The sequence below is a fragment of the Microtus ochrogaster genome, chromosome 4 (genome assembly GCF_000317375.1).
Source record: "Microtus ochrogaster isolate Prairie Vole_2 chromosome 4, MicOch1.0, whole genome shotgun sequence".
Classification (NCBI taxonomy): domain Eukaryota; kingdom Metazoa; phylum Chordata; class Mammalia; order Rodentia; family Cricetidae; genus Microtus; species Microtus ochrogaster.
In genome coordinates, this window is record NC_022011.1 from 61343011 (window position 1) to 61365678 (window position 22668).

Here is a 22668-nt window from a genome sequence, read left to right on the forward strand (position 1 = left end):
AAGAAAAAAAGCCAGACTTTTTAAAAAAGGGTATTATCTGTTTATTCTCATATGAAGAGTACTGCTTCATACAAATATGAGAATAACATAGAAGAAAGCTATTTGAGAAGAGGAAGATAGCTGTCAGGACAGCAGAGGAGGGACTTGAAAGGGCAATTGGAGTTATTAAGGTACATAATAGACATGAATAAAATGTATATAAATTTCATAATTTTATGCAATAAACATCAGTAGTAAAAAAAGCAACATATGCTGGAGAAGATGTGGAGAAAGGCCAATGCTTAAACGCTGTTGTTAGAAATGCAAATTAGCAGAGCTACTATGGAAAACAATATGGAGATTTTTTTAAAGGCTTTAAAAAAGTGTAATAAAAGATAAGTAACTCCTTGGAATATGGTTAATGTCAATGAGGTCAGAGTATAGCAGAGATACCTGCACATCTGCTTTTTTAGATAATTTCCACAACTGTCAACATAGGGAAACAGTCTAGGCGACTGTCAATAGGTAAATGGATGAAGAAGCTACGATGTATATCTGTATATGTGTGTAAACACATATGCGATGACATTTTAGTCATTCATAGCAAAGAATGCTATCGTGTCATTTTCAGGAAAACAAATGGCAGAAATTATTATGTTGAGTAAGACAGACATATATAGAACCTGAGGAAATCCTAGAGGGAAGAAAAAGGGATTAATTTCAAAGAAACAGGAAGGAAAATGGAAGTATGAGTTATGACAAGAGTATATATGATTAAAATCTGATATACTCACATGTGGAAATTGTATTATTTCTCCTAACTCCTGGGCAAAATACCTTACAGAACCAATTCAAAGAAGGAAGAATTTGTTTAATTTATGTCATGAAAAGTTACAGTCTGAATTGAAAGAAATTTATAATAATAATTGATCTCATGGCAATGGGGGCATATGGTAGATGCTCCAATCAGGAAGAAGACAAGAAAGCAGAGAATTCACACAGAAGTGGCGTAGGCTACAACCCTTAAATGACCCCAATGACCCACTGACTTCAGATAGTCCCACCTCCTAAAGGCTCCACAAACTCCCCCAAAATGCCACCTACTTTGGACCAAATATTTAAATTCATGAACCTATTAGGGACATTGTTCACCCAAACTAGGAAAGAAACATCATACCTAAATGCATCAAATTGTGCATTTTGCGTGTTAATATTTGTAATATCACTCTCTCTATCCAGAGAGAGGTTTCACAACATTTTAAAACAATATCTTGATTAACTCTTACAGAATTTTATTTTATGTATTTAGAGCATATTCATACCCTTCCCCGTTTCTTCCAGTTCTTACCCTTTCTTTTCTCAATCCCTTCACATCTTAAATTGAGATTTCTTCTTTCCCCATGAAGTACAGTTTTAATTCATCTTTTACAGTTAGTTCATAAGCCTTGAAGGGAGGAATATGATATGTTTGTCTCATCTATGGCTGAGAACTCCATGGTATCTTGTAGTTGACAGTTTGAGTCACCATTTTTAATTGCCATCTACTGCAAGAAGTTTCTCTGATAATGTTTGAGAGATGCTCTGATCTATAGGTATAAAAAAGTCATTATATACTATTTTAATATGATGTCCACTTAACAGAATAATATTTGGTTCTGTCCTAGGGTTTAGAGTCTATCTAGCTACAGATTTTGGACCTTTTAATAATGCAAGGTAATAATGTAATTCCATCTAATAGATTGGACTTTGAAGCCAATCAGAAAGTGTTTGGTTACTTCTATAACTTTAATGCCATTATTGCTTCAGTGGACATAGATTGCCAAGCAACTCCTCATTGTAACTTGCAGCTAGGTGATAGTGAAGGAATTTTTGGTATCTAAATTGTCACAATTTAGCCCATAATGCACAAGGTCCTGAAGGCAGGCTCAACAAGATGAGAGGCTATGCATGGCTGGAATCCAACAATCTTTGACTTCCCCAAATTCCTCATTGTCCAGAGCTCTTTAAAAGTTTGTCCTTGTTATTTACTTATATAAAGAAAATCCATCAATTGCATAGTAAAATTTTACAGTGGTAGTCCAGGAGGATAAGAAATATGGGTTCTGAATTGAAAGGGAGAGTATGGCAATTAGAATAAAATGAAGACAATTTGTTGATTTTTAAGGCATAATTCCAGAACTTAATTTTAAAGGAACACAGATTTTCTACCAGAGAAGCTTCTTTATAAATTCTTAAAATGCTTTTAATTAACTTCAGGTATTTTTCCTGTATTGTATAAGAATATCCTGTAATATTAGCCTATGGCTTTGCAAATTATGTCATGCCTTCTAGTGAATATATGAGTAGATTTTAGTCCTGAATTCAGTCCCTTCCCAAATTTCTTTACTACCCTGCATGATAATGTGACCTACTTTCGTACAATATAAAATAATGATTTCATATTCAAAAGACCAGTATAGTGCATTTTTCATTCTGATGGATATCTCATTTATTAGGCACAGCATTCCCTGTGCTGTAGTGCCAAGAATTACTAAGCAACAGAACATATGTAGGCGGATGTGATGTTTGCATATTCACACAATATGACATTTATACCAAGATCACAAGTATATTATTGCTGAAAGGAAGGAACAGGAACAGGATGAGAGGTAGGAATATTCCTTTATTTTATAAGGTACCATTCACAAAAGTATTTCTATGATCTTAACAAATAACCCTCAGCAATAGAAAACAAGCAAATCCAGAATGACATTCACACCTCCCCACGTTTAGTTCTTCTTAAATGCCAGGAAGGAAAACATACTGCTAAAGCATTTTTATGTCTTCTATAGCATAACACCTAGTATGGCGTGAACATAGGAATTGCCTATCAGCCTGAGCTGAATACTAACTGCTTCACAAGAAGAAGAAGGAAATATTCTAGAGTGTTCAACTGAACACATGTCTTTGGGGACCCTGAAACTTGGAAACTTTCCCTGATAGGCAGGTACTTCTCCCATGCTGTCTGTGCTGATTACAACAACTATATATGAGGACAAGGTTGGATATCTGAGTAAACGTGGCAGCTTTGCCATCATAAAGAGTGAAATATGAATTTCCCAAAGTGAAACAACATCAATCTTCCCTGGCCAAACAGGGATGCAGTTGAAGGGGATGAATCCAACACAGCCTTCCTTTGCAGATAATCCACACCATGCCCATTGCAGTTGTTCATCTTTTAATATAATTCTCAGATTAAGGGGAAAAATTCTTTTGAAAGGGAAATCTTCTCAAATAAGATAGGCCATTTTGCAAGCCTGCAAATATGTTAGTGAAGCAATATTCTTCATAGGTGAAGAATGCTCTAAATTATGAAAATACATGTTTATAATATCAAATATTCTCTTGCTTTCTTGTCCCTAATATCATCAATTGGGATGTCCCATGGCTTGCTGGGCATATTTACATTTCTAGACACATGGTTATCTTATGACTTATTTTATAATGGGATGCAGTTGGCAGTGATATTTTAACAGATCAAAAAAGCCACAAAATAACAGTATTTTTAAAAAATCTTCCAATAGCTAAATTCTGTAAGAGGGTACATAATTTTTTTCCAAAGACGAACATGCCAGCTATGTCTACTAGGAGCCCATACCTATTTGTAAATCTTCAGAGCAACTGCACCAAATGATTGCACAAGAACAACTGGAAAAGTATTCCTGTACCTTCCAAAAGTTTTTTGTATATCTACAAATAAGTACAACTCTCACCCCTCAACAAAGAAACTTCTATGTGCAACAGATGATGATCATTTCAGAAATCCACAACTGATCAAAATTCAGAGAACAAGTGATCTTGTGATGCCCAGCTTAAGGTGATCCATCTACAACATCACCCAAAGCTCAGAGAACATAGAAAAAGATATGGAATGATGCTTTCTATTATTTTGTTTTCAAGACAAGGTTTCTTTGTAGCTTTGCAGCCTGTCCTGGAACTAGCTCCTGTAGATCAGACTGGTCTCAAACTCACAGAGATCTGCCTGCTTCTGCCTCCTGAATGATGGAATTATCTTTTCATATTCTTTTAGAGGGCTATATCATCATGAGTAGTATTTAGGCTATACCTCTGCAGATGACAGTTTCAAAATCAAGAGTCATTTATTTTCTACTGGTAAGATAGCTCTAATGAAGTTGGTCTCAGCCACTCTTTATACTAAGATCTCTTGAAGTAATTTCTATTTACCTTCTAGTTATTGAATTTATGGGCTGGAGGTTATTTATATTATTATAACATGTAGTTAGCCCTGAGTAGCATGAGTGTTCAATGGCTCTAAAGCACCGAAGTGCCTCAGAATTACCTGGAGAGATGCTAAGAACACAAAGTGCTGGCTTCATTCCCAGAGTTTCTGAATCACTGCACCTGAGTTGGGGCAGAGGATTTTAATTTCTGAAAACATGGTTGTTGGTATGGCGCTATAATCTGAAACCTCTGCTATCAATTCAATTGTGTTAAAGTGATCCTGTTGGCCTAAAATTGGAAAGGAAGTTTGGAACCATGGATAAAAACATGCCTCTTGTTTATCATGAAATCCTATAAAGATGCCACATGAGTGTCACTGCCACCTCTGTCTCCTTTTTACCACCTAGACATTGTTTTTTGTGAGTGGAGCACACCCTGACTGCCTAAACTCACTCACCTTCTCCATGGTAACTCCAACACCCATCTAACATCTTCATTTTTAAAGATAAAAGAGGTTCCTCGAAGGCAAACAGGAAGAGAATGTGTTTCACTGAGAAGGAACACTCCAACTTCTTATTTGGATTCAAGATGATTTACTCTGTCCCTTTACTCTGTACCCTAACACTTCAATTTCTCTCTAGATTAATAATATGATTTCTCAGTTTACGGCAGAATAAAATAAGAAAGTGTCGTAGCAACCAAATGTATTGATCCAGTTCACTAAGGACAATTATATACAAAACTAAATAATTTATAAAGACAAAAGAGTTACTTAACTTTGAGAATCAAATACATGATTGGGCTCCTCATTGGTTAGGACCTCTGGCCTATTATGGGAAAAGAATGACTGCTCACATCATGACCACAAGGAAGAAAGAGATCAAGAAGCTGCATTTCTACAGTCTCCTTTGAGTCCACACTCCCACTGGTCTGAGGATTTAACCCCAGGCTTCGTGTTTACATGACCCAGGGTAATGCTCAGTACCCCTCCCATGGAAAACTAAGATCCTGCACAGTACCTTTGAGGACATTCATCTATACCTTAGAACCAGTTGATATAAGAAGCAATAAGGGAAATCGAACATTTTCAAAATAGGGACAGAATAAAAGAAGAGTGAGACAATGGGAAGAATTTAATGTCTTTCAATTTAGAGACCTAAAGGCAACCCTGAATTACTAAAGAAAGGAGGTGCCTTAGTGGGAGAGTGGAATGACATTAGCTGGAGTTGATCAAGGAGAAAGGCAATCCTCACACTCACTGGATGTATTTACAACCGATAGGCGCTGTTGCTATAGTGTTACATGCATGGACTTCATTTGATTACATATCACTCCTATAAGAGTCACAAGATCTTTTGCTCATTTTGTAAATAAGAAAAATAAAGCGTGGAGAGATTAATTTGCCTAAAACTACATGGCTGACAGGGCAGACAGGGTGGCTAAGCCCTACAGGCAGGCAGTGTTAGAATCAAGGTACTTGACCAACTTTATAGTTCTCATATCAAGGTAGCTTTGTTTTTGCTAATTCTTACCTTCCATAAATAAGACATCAACTGAGGAACGATGTATGTATGGGAGGATAAGACTGGGACAAGGAATCTAGTGCTTATCTAGATATAGTTTTTCCATCTGATCATGAAATAGACAATGAGAGGGCCAGAAGCTTCTATTTGAAAGAAGGAAGAATTTATCTGCCAAGTCACTGGTCCTCATTGTGTGGTTTGAGCAATCTTATGCCCCCCACCAAAAAAAAAAAAGTTCTTTGTAGAGAGAATGACATCCAGAAACTTTCTCAAGAATTCTGAATGTACACCTTCAGAACTATTACGAAAACAATTAAAAAAATTCATAAGAGCTATCTGGAGCCAAACAGATACATAACGATTGTGATTGTCAGCCAACAGCCTGCAGACTCCATGGGAAATAAAATAAGCGTCCAAAGAACACAGGCTTCTGTTTGTTGAATTAAAAGAACAGTTCCATTAACTCTGTGGCAGAGGGAATTAATAAACATTTGGTTCTGCTCTAACATTCAGCTGGTGGAAAACCACACTGCAAAGCCTGTATCATTTTTAACAATACATTTTTAAACTTTTATTTGGCAATATCAATGTGAACATTCCAGTCATCAGGACAAAATATTTCACTTAAAATTTTTTTTTCCTCCCTCTTTTTTGTGCAATTAATTTGGAAGAATTTTGCTGGCAGTTCCTTAAATTTCCTGGGGCATTTTCTAAGACTGGATGACTTTTAGCACACATGGAAGAGAAAAACAATACAGAAATTGTTCCTGTTTTGAGAATGAGAAGTTCTTGGGATGTCTTCATGATGTTCTCCCTTTGCCGCCATGTCTAATACTCAGAGAACCCCACGGAAGAGGAGGTAGAAAGAGTATAAGAGCGTGACAAGACCAAGAAAACTAGACCCTCTAAACCAGCTTGATCAAGACACACATGAGCTCATCAAGACTGAGGCAGCATGCAGAGGTCCTTCAAGGGGCTGCACCAGTTGTCTGGAGCTGAAACAAGAAGTGGACGCAAGCAGCTTTCCCTAGCCCAGAGTCTGTCTTCCAATGCTAAGCACTTTTTAAAAAAATGTTTTATTGCATTATATATTTTTCTCTACTTCTCTCCCTTCCTCACCCCTCCCCTTCTACTCTCTCCAATAATTCCCACACTCCCAATTTACTCAGGAGATCTTATCTTTTTCTTCTTCCCATGTAGATTAGATTAGTATATCTCTCTTAGGGTCCACATTGTTGCCTAGGTTCTCTGAGATTGTGATTTGTAGACTGGTTTTCCTTTGCTTTATGTCTAAACGCCACTTGTGAGTGAGTACATACAATATTTGTCTTTCTGGGTCTCGGTTACCTCATTCAATATGATGTTTTCTAGATCCATCTAGACACAAATGTCAAGATGTCATTATTTTTTCTGATGTATAGTACTCCGTTGTGTAAATATGCCACATCTTCTTTATCCATTTCTTGGTCAAGGTACATTTAGATGGTTTCCACGTTTTGGCTCTGATGAGTAATGCTGCTATGAACATAGTTAAACACATGTACTTGTCGTAAGATTGAGCATCCCTTAAGTATATACTCAAAAGTGATGTTGCTGGGTCTTGAAATAAGTAACTTCCTAATTTTCTGAGAAATGACAATATATTTTTCTCCAAGGGAGTCTTATTGGGGAACAAACACTCTTAGGAGTCTGCATGCCCAGAAGTAGATGTCAATCATGGAAGGTTCCTTGTCTCATAACTTGACAGGGTTCTTCTTCTTTCTCTATTAATTTTACTTAACAATTTTTATATTTATTTTATATGCATAATTATACACACATATACACATATCCTTTTTCTCTTTTTACATTGAAAGTCCTTTGCATATATATATTATGTTTCAAATTTAGTATTTTTGTGGCTTCCCAAGATGCAAACAAGTAGGTCTCAGTTTCTTATGCCTTCTTTTGGGCTCTTTTTGTTTTGTTTATTTGTGTTATTCAACTCTAATGTGTTAGTTTTGCTTTTATCTGTTTATATTTGTTATATAATATTGCAATCATACAGAATCATTTTTGTTTTCTAATGAGAGAAAGAAAGGGTATAAATTCATATGGAAATGGAGGAACAGGGATGAATAGAGGGGAGAAAAACTGTAATCATAATAATGTTATGTGAGAAAAAAATTCATTTTTAATGAATGGAAAAAATACCAAAATAAAATTTAGTAACAAATAAATTACTAAATAACACCACATGCACACATATATATACACATATATTTTTCTGTGTTGATTTTGAGTCTAACCACGTTAGCTTTTGAAAAGTATTTATTGTATTTTGTTATTTTTTAGGATAGTTTTTTAAATTTAACTATATTTTACATATATAAATTATAAATTTGAAAGGATTATAAAGTTGAAATTGAGGTCTTTTTAAATATGATACAATTAATTTTATAAGATTCTCCTATGTGTATTGAAATAGTACATTATTTATAAAAATCTAGTTGCAGATGAATATGTTTGTTTCTAATGTTCTCTATTCTTTTTGTTAGCCCATGATTATGAAGTTCTCATGTTTCTTCAATCGTTATTATTCTAGTAACCTTGAAATCTTTGAGTACATATTATTATACTCTGTGATTCTTTCAATAATAACTTTAGAATATATCTACCATTAAAATCAAATAAATTTTAATTTTGAGATGTTAGAAAAAAGTAGAAATAAAGGTTGGGGTGCTATCTTAATTAACTTTTGTTTAGTATCAGTGCTAAAGAATCTCTCAGAGTCATTTATCTGAAGATAAACTTCTAATTTTTTTACCATTGAGGAGAGGAAGTACTTTTGCAAATTCTGTGAGGTGGTCAAAGTTTCCTGGACTGATCGTATAGCTCAGTGCATCCAAAGCATTGTGACCTTCATCTCCAGACACCACCTGGTAGAAGAAAAGAGCAAATATCAGTAACGTGTCATCTGAACTATGTGTACTCATACACATTACCCACCTCCTCCTTAGACACAATAAAATAAATAAATGATCTGTTATACTGCATGGCTAAAACAGCTATAAATGGTGCCCAAAATGTTTAAATTGATTTTGTAATAAAAATTTACAGTGTCTCAACGCTTCTAAGCTTTGTTAAGTATGCTCTCATTTTCTCAAAATCATTTTTGAAAACAAAGGATACAGAAATAAGCGCAATTAGTAAAAAAAAAATCAGAAAAAGAAATTGGGGTTCATCCTGAAGATCCAAAAATCAAAGCAGACAGCCACTGGCTCTTACCTGGAATTCAGTCCCAAAATGATGATCCTGCCTCCAGGAATCTCAGAATGAGACTGTGTCTGAGAGAAGTTTCTTCCCACTTTATAAACCCCTCTAGTTCAGGGATTAAAATGTGTACCACTGGGATTAAAGGCACACACTGCCCAGTTTCTACAGCAACTAGGACAAATATTAGGTAAAGGTGTGTGTTGTCACTGCCTAGCTATAAGGCTGACGAGTGTGGCTCTTTTATTCTCTGGATCCCCAGTCAATATTTATTTATTAAAATACAACTGAAGTGTTACCACATTAATACAAAGTTAGTGAGGTTATTTGGCAAGAGAACATTGTCTCTCTTTTTCACAGTGCATGCTTCTCATGTCAAACTGCCTTACCTACTGTTATATGACATAAAAAATAACTTTTCCTTTTGTCTTTCTTTTTTCTTTATACTCCAGAGGTAGAATAAATAAACAAGCACCCACTATCAATCTCTATAATATAGAATCATATTTTATGTTCTAAACTAAATATCGCCTGTGATAAATTACAGCCATTAGTAAGATGATTGTCTGTACAGAAACTTCAGATTATGGGGAAGTGACTGAACAGCTGCAATCAATGCTGCAGGGGGCAGAGGTGCTTCGGTGTTAGACACATTCTGGATCTCGAGTGTAGGATATTTATGAACTAAGACTCTCTACCTGACATTTCCAACTTGCACTAGAGAGGTTAGGTAGTCCAACAAGTGCCATTTGTGTTCTAGAAAGTTGGAGACCCCTGATGCTGCTCATTCTATGATGCTAGATCCCCTACCACTCTCAATCTGGTGCTGAAGAAAGGCTTTTAGCTTATACTGGAAGTCTGAAGAAGATGGTTTCCAATGTTAATCAAAAGTGTAGAATCAACAATGACAATGTGATAAATGCACTCACCGCCAAGAGGTAAAGGCAGACTAGCAAACAATAGTGCTTTTTCTTTTTTTTTCTTTTTTTTTTTTTTTTTGCTTTTGTTTGTTTGTTTTCAAGACAGTGGTGTGATATGGGAGTGTCATATATCAATCTGTTGATTTCATTGGTTAAGCAATAAAGAAACTGCTTGGCCCTCATAGGTTAAAACATAGGTGGGAGGAGTAAACAGAACGGAAGGCTGAGAGAAAGAAGCTGAGTCAGGAGTCGCCCTGATTCTCCCACTCCAGGCAGATGCAGGTTAAGATCATTCCTGGTAAGCCAGCTCGTGGGCTACACACCTTATTAGGAATGGGCTAGTCCAGGTGCGAGAGTTAGCCTAGAAGAGGCTAGATAGAAATGGGCCAAGCAGTGTTTAAAAGAATACAGTTTCCATGTAATTATTTCGGGTAAAGCTAGCCGTGCAGGCTGCCAGGTGCCGGAACGTAGCCCACAGCTCTTATTACTACAGTGGTGTGTGATGGTTAATTTGAATATCATCTTGATTAGATTTGGAAAAAGTTGAGCGTTATAAACACAATTCCCCATGGAAAGGATCCACCCTGCAATGGTGGCACCTTCCCACGGTAGTTCATATCTAAGGAGGTCCAAAGAAAAAGCATTATCACCGGCTAGAAGGTGGTGGTGCACACCTTTAATCTCAGCACTTGGGAGGCATAGGCATATGGATCTTTGTGAGTTTGAGGCCAGCCTGGTCTACAAGAGCTAGTTCCAGGACAATTCCAAAACCACTGTTCTGTAAAACACAGGATCAAGAGCTAAAAGTTAAAGCTGGGAGTGGTGATGTACAACTTTAATCCCAGCACTTGAGAGACAGAGGCAAGTAGATCTCTGTAACTTGTTTGAGGACAGCTTGGTCTACAGAGTGAGTTCCAGGACAGCAAAAGATACACCGAGAAATATTGTCTCAAAAAATGGATAGATAGATAGGTAGATAGATAGATAGATAGATAGATAGATAGATAGATAGATAGAAGTTAGCTTAATCAAACTTTCCACTTTGCCTCCACCCAGACATCTCACTGAACTCATCTCCTTCCTCAGCGTTATCCCATTCTACTTTTCTTTATTTCAACTCAGTAATTTTAAATTCTAGGGAGCATGAGAGTCACCACTGGCAGTTTCTTAAAGGCTCACCTTAAGTGTTTACTTCTATAGTTCTGCTGTGGTGGAGCCTTTCTTTTCCAACAAGTCTGTCTAGGGGAAGCAGCTGGTCCTGAAATCACCATTTGAAGGGTACACTACATACATACAGAGGAGCAGCAAATACTCCTCATTTCTTAGGAAATAATCCCAATGACCAATGACACCATCATTTTCTACTTATGTCCCAGGCTGAATAAATGGGAAAACTGTATTCCAAGCTCTCTCCCATCTGTCATTTTGTTGATCTCTTCCTTGATACACATTTCTTTTGAAACACTTTGCTCCTAACCAAACTGACGAAAATTACAGCATTTTTGAATGTTGTCACTAATTTGTGTGTAGCACTCTTATGTGTGAATGAAGTCTGACCTCCTACTGTGATTTAATTTTAAACTTTGAAAGGAACATGCTTCCAACCTCTCAGGTGGGAAACAAAGAAGCTAGACTTACTTTCTTTTTTGAAGCAATGTTTTTCAAATTTTAATCTTGGTAAATAAAACTTTACTTTTATGTATTTTGGTATTTTTCCCCAATTCAACACTTATAGAACTAAATAATTAGGATTCTTCAGGTATTTATTAAGTACATACAGTACATAGTCATAGAGGTAAATATAATACCAAGTCTACATTTTGCAGGGACTGTGTGGCTGAAAATACACAAAAGCCATGACAGGTGGCAAAACAAGATAAATGCTATAAAAAGATGCACATAGGAGACCAAAGTGGACAGCTATCACTGCTGACTAGACATTTATCACTATTTATAAACCATCCTTCAGAAAAATATGTTCTATTGTCAAAACAGGCACAAGTAGAAATGAGTAACTTATAAAACAATGCCATGTAGTATGAATCTCTAAGCAGTACTTCCATTGTCTAGAAAAAAAATGAGCATTTCCTGACCATCCCTAAAACTGTGTCATAGCATCTTCTAGGAGAGACAGGGTGCAGAATCAGGGGTTAGGAATTAATGACTCAGTTTAATATAATTCTTGGAGTGTTAAGCAAATATTCATGGCCCTGACGTAAATATGAAGTGATATATGAACTGTGAAGAGTTTTGTAGTCTGAAAATGTCTTGAGGACTTAATTGCTTAGCCAAGCTATCCAGCTGCGACTTGAATTTTTAGAAGAGAGACATCTATCTTGGTCTTTTCATTAGAAAGAAACTCAGTTATCTTCTCAACAAAACGTGATAGTGCTGAGCTACCATCCAAGAGCTGTATGATTGTCAATGAAAGATAGAAAATTGAATAAAAATTAATCTCCTTTGGTCATAAAATGCAGCTTTGTCCTGTGAACCACCCACACCCGAGGGGACACAGAGGATGAAATAAGTGACTCTCTTTTATTAGTTTTCATATTGCACTTAATCACAGCATTTCTATCTTCCCTCTTCTCCCTCCAAACTCTTCCATATTCTCCCACACACACTCCTCCAAATTCATGGCCTCTTTTCCCGTGATTTGTTGTTGCGTGCACATATGGATATACAAATACATTCCTAAATATAACCTGTTCAGTTTGTATCATGTTATTTGTATGTGTGTTTTAATAGTTGACCACTTGACACTGAAAAAATAATTGGTATATTCTTCCCTGGGGAAAAACCACCTTTCCCATCCCCAGCTTTCCTCAGTTGACTATAATTCTTGCAAAGTGGAGTCCTCATGGGATTTTTTGGATGTAGGAGTCCTCTCTGTATACTCTGATTACCATTATAAAGAAACTGTGTTGAGCCAATAGCAGGATAGAGGTAGGCAGGGAAAACTAAGCTGAGTGCTCGGTGGAAGAAGAATCCATGTAGCCCCAACGGAGACAGATGCGAAAACTTTAGCCTGTAAGCCACACCCACATGGCAATACACAGATAAATAGAAATGGGTTAGATTAATATGGAAGAGCTAGCCAATAAGAAACCAGAGCTAATCGACCAAGCAGTGATTTAATTAATACAGTTTCTGTGTGATTATTTCAGGGCTAAGTCGGGGGGACAAACAAGCAGCTCTCTCCAACATTTTCTCTATCTAGTTTGGCATTTTTATTGGTGACAAACTTGTTCAGCTCAGATTTGGGTAGTCAGGTTAGCGATACATCATAATGTAACTTCGGAAATTACTACAAGACACAATCTCACAGTGAACTTCCTCATCCTCTGACTCCTACAATCTTTCCAGTCCTGTTTTTGAAATGTCCCCTGAGCCTTGGGTATATACAGGAATGTTTTATATACATTGAGAACGGAGGTCACTACTCTGCATTTTGATTGGTTTTAATTTTCTCTGGTGTTCTCTATTTGTTTCAGAAAACTTTCCTTGATAAGGGATAATAACTATTCTTCTCTATGAGTAAAACAAATGTTTATAGATTATTGACAGGGATTATGTTGGGTTAGTATATTAGTGATTGTATATTTGTCTTGGGTTAGTATATTAGTGATTGTGTATTTTTCCCCTCAAAAAACATGCCTTGCACTGAGTATTTAGTAGGTTTCCAAACCCAAGCATGGTCTCCCTCTTGTTAGGCAAATCTTAAATACTATTACAGAACTGTTGGTTACCACCAAAGTATATGTGTCACCCTTAAGTTTATACTGCCATGTTGGTGGTTGATCTTAAACTTCTCTTTCTTGACTCAATGTTTTTGGTAAACTTTTTCATGTCTGATTTTTTTCTTTATTATTTTGTTTCAATTTTTGCTATAATATAATTGCAACATTTTCCCCTTCCAAACCCTCCCACAAACTTCTGGATTTCTTTCAAATTCATGGCCTCTCTTTTTCATTATTATTGCATTCATATATGTATACAAATGTATATAACCTGCCTAGTATGTATAATGTTACTAGTGTGTGTGTTTTCAGGGCTAACCATTTCATACTGAATAACCAGTAAGTGTGCTCTTCTCCACTCTTTAGCATTCCTTAGTTGACTGCAGTTCTTTGTGCAGTGTTAAGGCCTCATGAGCTTTTCTCTGTCCACTTTGTAATGTCTATTAATGCTGTTCTTGAAACTGACCTTTGTTTCTCTTTTTTCTGACACTTGAAAAGATCATGTAGTTCTTGCATTGGTCATATTCCTTCCTTGAATACCCATGGCCACTCTTTCCCTCATAGGTCCCTTAATTTACTGGATCCAGCCTCATTCACCTGGTTTCTTTCATTTCTAGCTTCTAGAACGTATCCTTGATAATCTGTTATTTAACTTCTAGAATGTGCCTTTAATAAGCTCTGTTGCCTAACAAGTTCCTAAATTTCCTGTGTTCAAAATAAAATATTGAACAGACAGAACCTGAATATTCTTTTTGTGTGTGTGCCTGTATGAAAACAAATGGTGCACAGAATTAGAAGACAGGCTGAGTATGAGAGCAAGAATCTAGGATCCCAGAATTTGGGAGGCAGATGAAGGAAAATTTCAAGTTCAAAACTATCTGGGACTACACAGCGAATTTTTTTCTCAGGAAAAATACATTTAGAAGCACAGGAGCACATTTTTTAAATCTAAATTTTATTTTATTTTGTGTGTGTGTGTGTGACAGGGTAATATAGGCGGAAACTTGACCTGGGAACCCTCTTACCTCAGACTTCTGTCTGATGGGATTATATGCATATGCCATCACATCTGGTTCATTATGTGCTTTAAACAACAAGAAAAAAATAAAAGACCTTTTCAAACTAGACAATGAATGTTAAGTCACTTTGGTAAGGTGGATATTAAATTGTCAAAATGATAACAGCTGTTTTTGCAATGCTAAATTAACAAGAATTTCAGTGCAAATTTCAGAAGCAGAAGCCATGTAGCAGGTTAGATGGAAAATTAAGAAACCAGGAGGATGATTTGGAATGAAATTAGAGGAAACAGCTGAGTCCAAGGACCTGAAATGGGAAGTAGCTTCAAGCCGATTATAGAAGCAGATGACTTTTTTGATACGGCTCATCTGCTGATGATGAGCTGTGTAAACTCATCTGTCAAGTCTCAACATGATCAAGTCAACAACTCAGCAAGGGGTCTTCTTGCCCATGGTAATGACATGAGAGGCATGTCCTTGTGTTTAATATAGGTACAATATGCTAACGTGCCTGCTATGGAAGATTTGATAGTAAATAGACAAGAGTCTAATGTTAAGTGCTTTCTGACTGATGGTTATTGCTCTGATCTGTACCAATAAATAGATGCAAAACCTGTAGCTGTTCGGTAGTTCACAAACTACCTCCACAAGCACACTGAAGCATTTACCTATTAGAGGATTTACTAATTCATTTTGACACCTTGCCTAAGGCACATGCTCTTTATAATGATGCTATTGTTGTCTTTTGAAAGAAAGAAGTTCCCATAATTATCTCTACAGTACTTGCTCTATAGGTATCATATCAAAAATTTAATCTCAGTGGAGGACCATCCAAACCTGATTTGTTGTGCTGAGCATACCATGAAGGGTACATGCCTTCAATACTTGGAAGGCATAGACAGACAGATTTCTGTGAGTTCAAGGCAAGCCTGGTCTGATAATGAGTTCCAGGTCAGCCAGGATTACAAAGTGAGACTCTGTTTCAAGGGGAAAACAAAACAAACAGTAAATAAAATTAACGGTGGTTTGTGTATAAGGCTCTCCCTGGAAGCTGTAGATCCTTGAAGGTGTGTACATTGCTATTTCTCTCCACACCTTTGTATCTATTGATCACTAAGTGTTAAGTAAAATTAGTTAAATAAAAGATGGATGCATTTCTGGTCACAGGGCAGATGACAATAGTGACCGACTTTACTGTGAAACGGTATGAAGAGGACATTAAATCGGCATGCCTTTCTTCCCGTTTACTATACTACTCTAAGAGTTCAAAGGAGAACCGAGAAATCTGTCCTTTCTTCAGTGCTAGGGGCAAAAGAGGACCCATTGTCCACAGACTATTCCGGCATTGGTCATAACTACTCAAAGCTTGCATGAATCTAAGTAGTAGAAATCATAGGCAGATTTTGTGGGGCAAAAGTTTTAATAACTCTGGAGAAGAGAAATACTATGAAAAAAGAATCTCATGGGGCTACCTGTCAGAAACAAGTTTATTGCTAATACAGCAAATAAAGTTTTAAGTTTTATACTGTTCCACTCTATTTGTCAGCAAACTAGACTGTAAGTAGCTTTCAAAATTAATTTTAGTAACTTACTCTCAGAGGATTAAGGCTAAAGCCTTGGGACTCCAATACTTACAGTTATACAGTGTGAAGTCCATAGGGTCTCTTTCTGTTGGGCGCCAAGCGCTATTGACAGTTCCAATTCTGAAAGTATCTTCTTATCATTATATTCCCTTCAAAGAGGAACTGGAGGATAAGTTACCAGTACTGGCAACATTTTCAAAACATATCCTGCCAATATCTTCCTCTCTTTTCTCCTAATAACAACCAAAGAAAAAATAATTAAGACAAAATATATAGTTGGGGCTATTGAAATGTCTCAGTCAGTCAGCTAGGTGTCTCCATGCAAGCATGAACTTGGAACTTCAGAATGCACAGAACCAAAAACCTTCAAAGGCACATGTTGTGGGAGGGAAAGACAAAGACAAGAAGAGCCTTATAATTCACTGGCCAGGTAACCCAGCCAATCAATGAGCTCCAGGTTCAGTGAGAGACTATGTTTAAAAAATTGTGGTATGTATTCAAGAAAGACACTCATTAACAACCTCTTGCCTCACATAAACATGTATTCATACCCACATACCTTCACACGCAAATGTACAGAAACCCACATTAATGTTACATAACACACATGTGCAAACATATTTTATTTCTTTAGGAAATGATTAAGGAATTTTGGATTAGAAAAGTAGCTAGTAGCACTCCCAGGAAAGAGACAGATGAGAACAATTAGCAGCCAGTGAGCAGAATGTATCTGTGCATGGCACAGGACAGGAACTGACTGAAGGTTCGCATAAGAACAGCATCCAAACCTCATCTCTCCATCCTTTCCATGCCAACACATGAGTTAGATGAGCAGGACTGAAGTACTCAAGTTCATTGCCATTGCATCAGTAGCTGAGTTGAGGAGATCAGTTAACACATAGACAGGTTGGAAGGGAGCTCTCTCCCTGACAAAGGTCATTATGAATATAGGAAGCCAATATGGTCCTGCAATCACTCATTCATCTTAAAACATAGATTGAGTGCCAATCAGTTACTTACCAGGAAGTTTTCTTGTCACTGGAGGTAAAAAGATGAGAAATCATCCCTGCCTGTTGGTTGTCCATGTAGAGAATATTAATATAAGAAAACATATGTAAAGTACAGTGTGAAAGAAATAGAAGTAATAATCTGGGAGGTGGTGGTGCACGCCTTTAATTCCAGCACTCTGGAGCCAGAGGCAGGCGAATCTCTGTGAGTTCAAGGCCAGCCTGGTCTACAAGAGCTAGTTCCAGGACAGGCAGCAAAAGCTACAGAGAAACCCTGCCTCAAAAAAAAAATAGAAGAAATACAAAGGAGAGCTGATCACCATAAAGAGAACGCCATTAATAACTGGAGGTAGGACTTTAGGAAGTAAAGCTTCTAGTCTTCACAGATACTAGGACTGTGAGAAACTTTATCAAAGAAGGTTCCACCTATTGGACATGTAAGTTTCAATGGATTCCTATTTGAATTCTCAACTTAATTTTCAAATTCTGCATTTCTTTTTTATTCTAACCTAAAATCTGCAGCTCAAATGCCTTGGATTTGCTAATATATATAAATATATAAACACATCGTACATACAAAAAAGTGTCCAGAGCTTTTTGAATAAGTGAGTATATTTTGCATATCAACTTAGATACCAAATCAGCCTTGCTATTTCGTGTATTTGTTTATTTTTCTGTATATGTACATGTTTATTTGGGAGTATGGATACATATATGTACATACTTGTGTCTGTGTGTGTGTACAGAGGCTAGAGCATAACCTCTGTAGTCTTTTATCAGATATCATCTACCTTGTTGTTTTAGACAGTGTTGACAGTGTCTCATAATTAGCCTGGTATTTGCCAAGTAGGTCAAGCAACCCCAGAAAGTCCCTGCCTGCCTCCCCAGTGCTAGTATTGTAGGTGCATGCCACCATGCCCATTTTTTCCAAGTGGGATATGGGGTTTGAACTCATGTCCTCATGCTTGCAAACAAGTGTTTTAGCAAGTGAGCCATCACCTTAGCCATATCCTCATGATATTACTTTCTAGCTATTTGTATGGTATTAGTTTTGCTCTCCAAACATAATAGACTTTATTATTTCAGTCACTCTCCCAACTTTTCTGAAAGCTAGTTGAGTTCTCTATTTATCATAGAGAATATTTAACCAAATGACTATTTAAGAAAGAACATCAAGGTTCAAAACAAAAGAAAGAGTCAGGATAGTACATTCTGAAGAGTTGGCAGAATGATTTCTGAATGTAAGGCTTAATGCCTTCAATTTACTCCCAAGGAAAACCAGTTTGAATATTTTTCATAACCTGTTATAGACTATGCCTTGAAGATATTGTTTTCAGAAAAAGAGGTCAGCCACAAGACTTTCCCACATGCGTTATCAAGAATATTCTCTTTTCAACTATTTTTCATGTGTCACCTACTTTCTAGGTGGTTATGACTGGAAAATCTGCTGTATATTTTTAAGACAGTTTTTAATTGGTTCTTTGGAAATTCCATATCATGCACCCCCAATCCCACCCATATCCCAGTCCCTATTTATCTGCCCTTCATCCTTGTAGCATCGCCCACAAAGGAAAACTTAAACACCATTAATAAAATAAAAAAAAAATTAAATGAAAATAAGAATATTAATTAAAAATAAAGAAAAACAAACAAAAATACTCCATTCCTCCCTCTAGTCTGTCTCTCCATCACCTCTTCATTCATCTTGGAGCTGCTGTGTATCATTCAGTAGACCCTTTTGTTCAAACAGCTTTCCTTACAAAGGTTCCTTCTATAATGTGTTGTTGGTCAGGTCCTGATGTGGAAGTGATTTCTTATTAATAAAGAAACTGCCTAGGCCCATTTGATAGGCCCACCCTTAGGTGGGTGGAGTAAACAGAACAGAATGCTGGGAGAAAGAAGCTGAGTCAAAGGAGTCGCCATGATTCTCCCACTCCAGGCAGATGCAGGTTAAGATCATTCCTGGTAAGCCAGCTCGTGGGCTACGGCAGATTATTAGAAATGGGCTAGTCCAGATGCGAGAGCTAGCCTAGAAGGGGCTAGATAGAAATGGGCCAAGCAGTGTTTAAAAGAATACAGTTTCCGTGTAATTATTTCAGGTAAAGCTAGCCATGCGGGCGGCCAGGTGCCGGGGACGCAGCCCCGCCGCTCCTACTACTACAAGGTCCAAGGCCTCTAGCCTCTGGCACATCTCCAATACTGAACCTTCACCAGATCTCCTCTTAGATATTCTACTGTTGCCCTGATTCATGGAGATTCTACAACAATGGTTGTGCAGGACCTGTAAGTACTCCATCAGTTCATAGGTGGAATAGATGTTGGGAATGCCAACTCAAAGTCCTGGATGTGTGTCTGGGTGGTTGCTGTGTTGGTCAGTCCAGGCCACTGGAACCACTCTCTCAGGTGAAGGGGGCAGCTTTCCCAAGTTCAGGAGGGTCTTCAGGGTCCACTCTCCCAGGTCTGGTCAGCTCAGCATGGCCCTTACACACATGATTCAACATGGTTTATGTGAGCCATATGGCAGCAGCACCAACATGGTTTCAATGTAGGCATTGGGCATCTGCACAGTCTTCAGTGGTAACAGGAGCGATGGACATCAGTGCAGACCCTGACTGCAATATTGGTCAAATTTCATGTATAGTATAAGAAAAGATCCAATGAGAGACAGAAAAATCAAGCTCACCAATTAACATAGAACATTAGATACAAATGATATTCTGGGGAAGATATTTGTATTTCACATTGCAAAGGTCTAATTTCTGCATTATAATAAGAGCTCTGAATATTCATTCCAAGATAAGATTTTAATATAAAAATAAGCAAAGGAGTCTTTCTCCTGCCACCCTTGTCCTCTATGTTCCTTCTTTGTCTTCTCCGAAAGCCTAGAATTCATAATCTCAAACAACAAAACTAAAGATTCCAAAGTCTTTGCTTTCAAATGCCATTCTACACTAAAAGCAAAAACTTGTCAGAGAAAGAGTCCATTACAGGAGATAACAAGAAAGCAAGATGAGCCAAGGCATCTTTCGATCCCAGAAGACAAAGAAGTACTTGAAACAACGCTAAGGAATTGGCTAAAGAATACGGAAGACAGAAGAGTTCTTTGTTAATGTAATTAAAACATGATTGCAATATTCAATAACCCTTTGAATTAAATAAAAATCTGTGGATTCATAGTCTGGTAAATCCGATGATGAATTTGTACTGCATCCATCTGGTTAGCTATAACATTTCACCAAAATCCTGTCCACACACAATTCAGAGCTAGTCTGAGACAAAGATGATACATTTGTATAATATTTAGAGTGTAAAAAAAATGAGGGGGCGTAAGTATTACCTTATGTCCAGCAGAATACCACAAAACGAAGAATGCTTTTGAAACCTGCTTAAACTATTAATTTAACTTGTCAAAAGAAAAACAACCGGATATTCAGGTCACTTCCTCCATAATGAAGGACAGTAGCAATTGGTTCAGGACACTCCAAAATCTAAGTTGAGACTCAGAAATGATAAAAGAACAGGTGTGTCTTATTCTATCGTCACAGACGATATTAATTTTTGCTTCTGTTGCCACTTCCTAACAGTCTGTCTTGTAGAACCCACAGTCTGTGTCCTAACATAGGAAACAATACTTTCAAGACTATGTGTGCAACCTGCTTCTACCAATGCATTAGGTTATATCTTATAATAGATCCGTACCTGTTCTACATAACACCAGTAGTCTTAACTCTCAGCCAAAGCTCTTGCTGTTAGAAATACATAAGGGAGAAAAGAATAAAGGGTATTAATAAAAAGGTATTTGTTTATTAATTAATCCGAATTCATCTTTATTAACAAAAGATATATTGAATCTTAGCAGGAAACTTGATATCCATGTAATAAAATTGATCATTACCTGTAATTAACAATATTTTCTTAATAATAAGAGTAATGTTACATACTTCTGTATGGTACAATGAGATAATCACAATATGACATTTTTGAAAATAAATTCATATGTCCTGAGAAAATATGGAAAAAATTCAAATAAGGACCATCTTAAAAGTCATTGGTATGCATTCTTTTAGAATACTGAGGTCTTTGTAGTTACTGAATTTCTGAGAAAAATCATTTGTAATGTGGGATTTCCTAGAATTTGAATAAACATTATCTCTTGGTATAATTGTAAGGACATTTTAAGAATGACATAACATTCTAGTTGGTATATTAAGTGCAACACTGGCCAATGTGGAAGCCTATCTTCCACTGTGATGAGGGATAAAGTAAACACTAATATGGGTCCCTAGAATTTTCTTCTTTCTGAGTGACCTCTTGAGCAGCATCAATTGCCTCTTGACCAGGGTGTCCCTTGTTCTCAGACTCTTACATTTAAACTAAAATTGGTGCTATGGACACTCTTACTTGAAGGCCGTTAAATAATACCTTAAGATTTAGCTGGTTCCCAGATACAGAGAAGCCATAAACTTCTCGGTCTCCTCAATCAGCATGTCTTAATATAAATATCTTAATATTCCCTTTATCTGCACAGTACAGTCATGAAGAAGGAAGAAAGACTTTAAAACTGATTGAAAAAGATGCAAAAATGTGTAGAAAATAGGAAAAAAATGAATGTAGTTGAGGATTATATTAGTAGTGAAATAATGTTAATTATTTATATTGTACTGTGGCTAAGTGAAAACAATCAGAAAAGCCTCATTTAAGTTTGCATTTGATTTGCCAATGATTCAATATACAGAGATATTTATGATTTATTTATGATTGTTTTATATTTTCATGTAGATCGAACAAATTATAATTTACACTGTTATTTACACTATGTTAAGGGACACAATAGAAGTGATTAGGCAAGCTCCCAGAAATGTTATCAACTTGAAGCTATTTGGGAACTCTAGTATTTGCAATTTTTGAAAACAGAAATCCTTCAACTCCAAAGAAACAAAAATATAATTATATACATATATATGTGTGTGAATTTATGTAATCAGAGAGTAAAAAAACACTACCTAGAAAAAGCAATCATTGATATTAGTTTTGTGTACACTCACACTGAAAGAAAAGTGTGTGCAATATCTCACTTCTCAGATACACAGGCGAGAACTAGGGTCATTGATCAGTGTATTAGTAAAGGGGAGAAGTCCATTAAGCAGATATGTATGAACATTTAATCTATGTGTTTCCCCTGGTATTGGATTTTATGAAGGGTCTGGCTTGCCTTCTCTCTGTCTGTTGAGCTGGGGCAATTAAAGGAAGCAACCATTCTTGAGAGGGGAGAAGTTTGGTTGCATTATTTGTTCCTGCCTTTCTTTATGATCATTTGCTCCCTGCTAGATGTCTTCTTCTTCTTCTTCTTCTTCTTCTTCTTCTTCTTCTTCTTCTTCTTCTTCTTCTTCTTCTTCTTCTTCTTCTTCTTCTTCTTCTTCTTCTTCT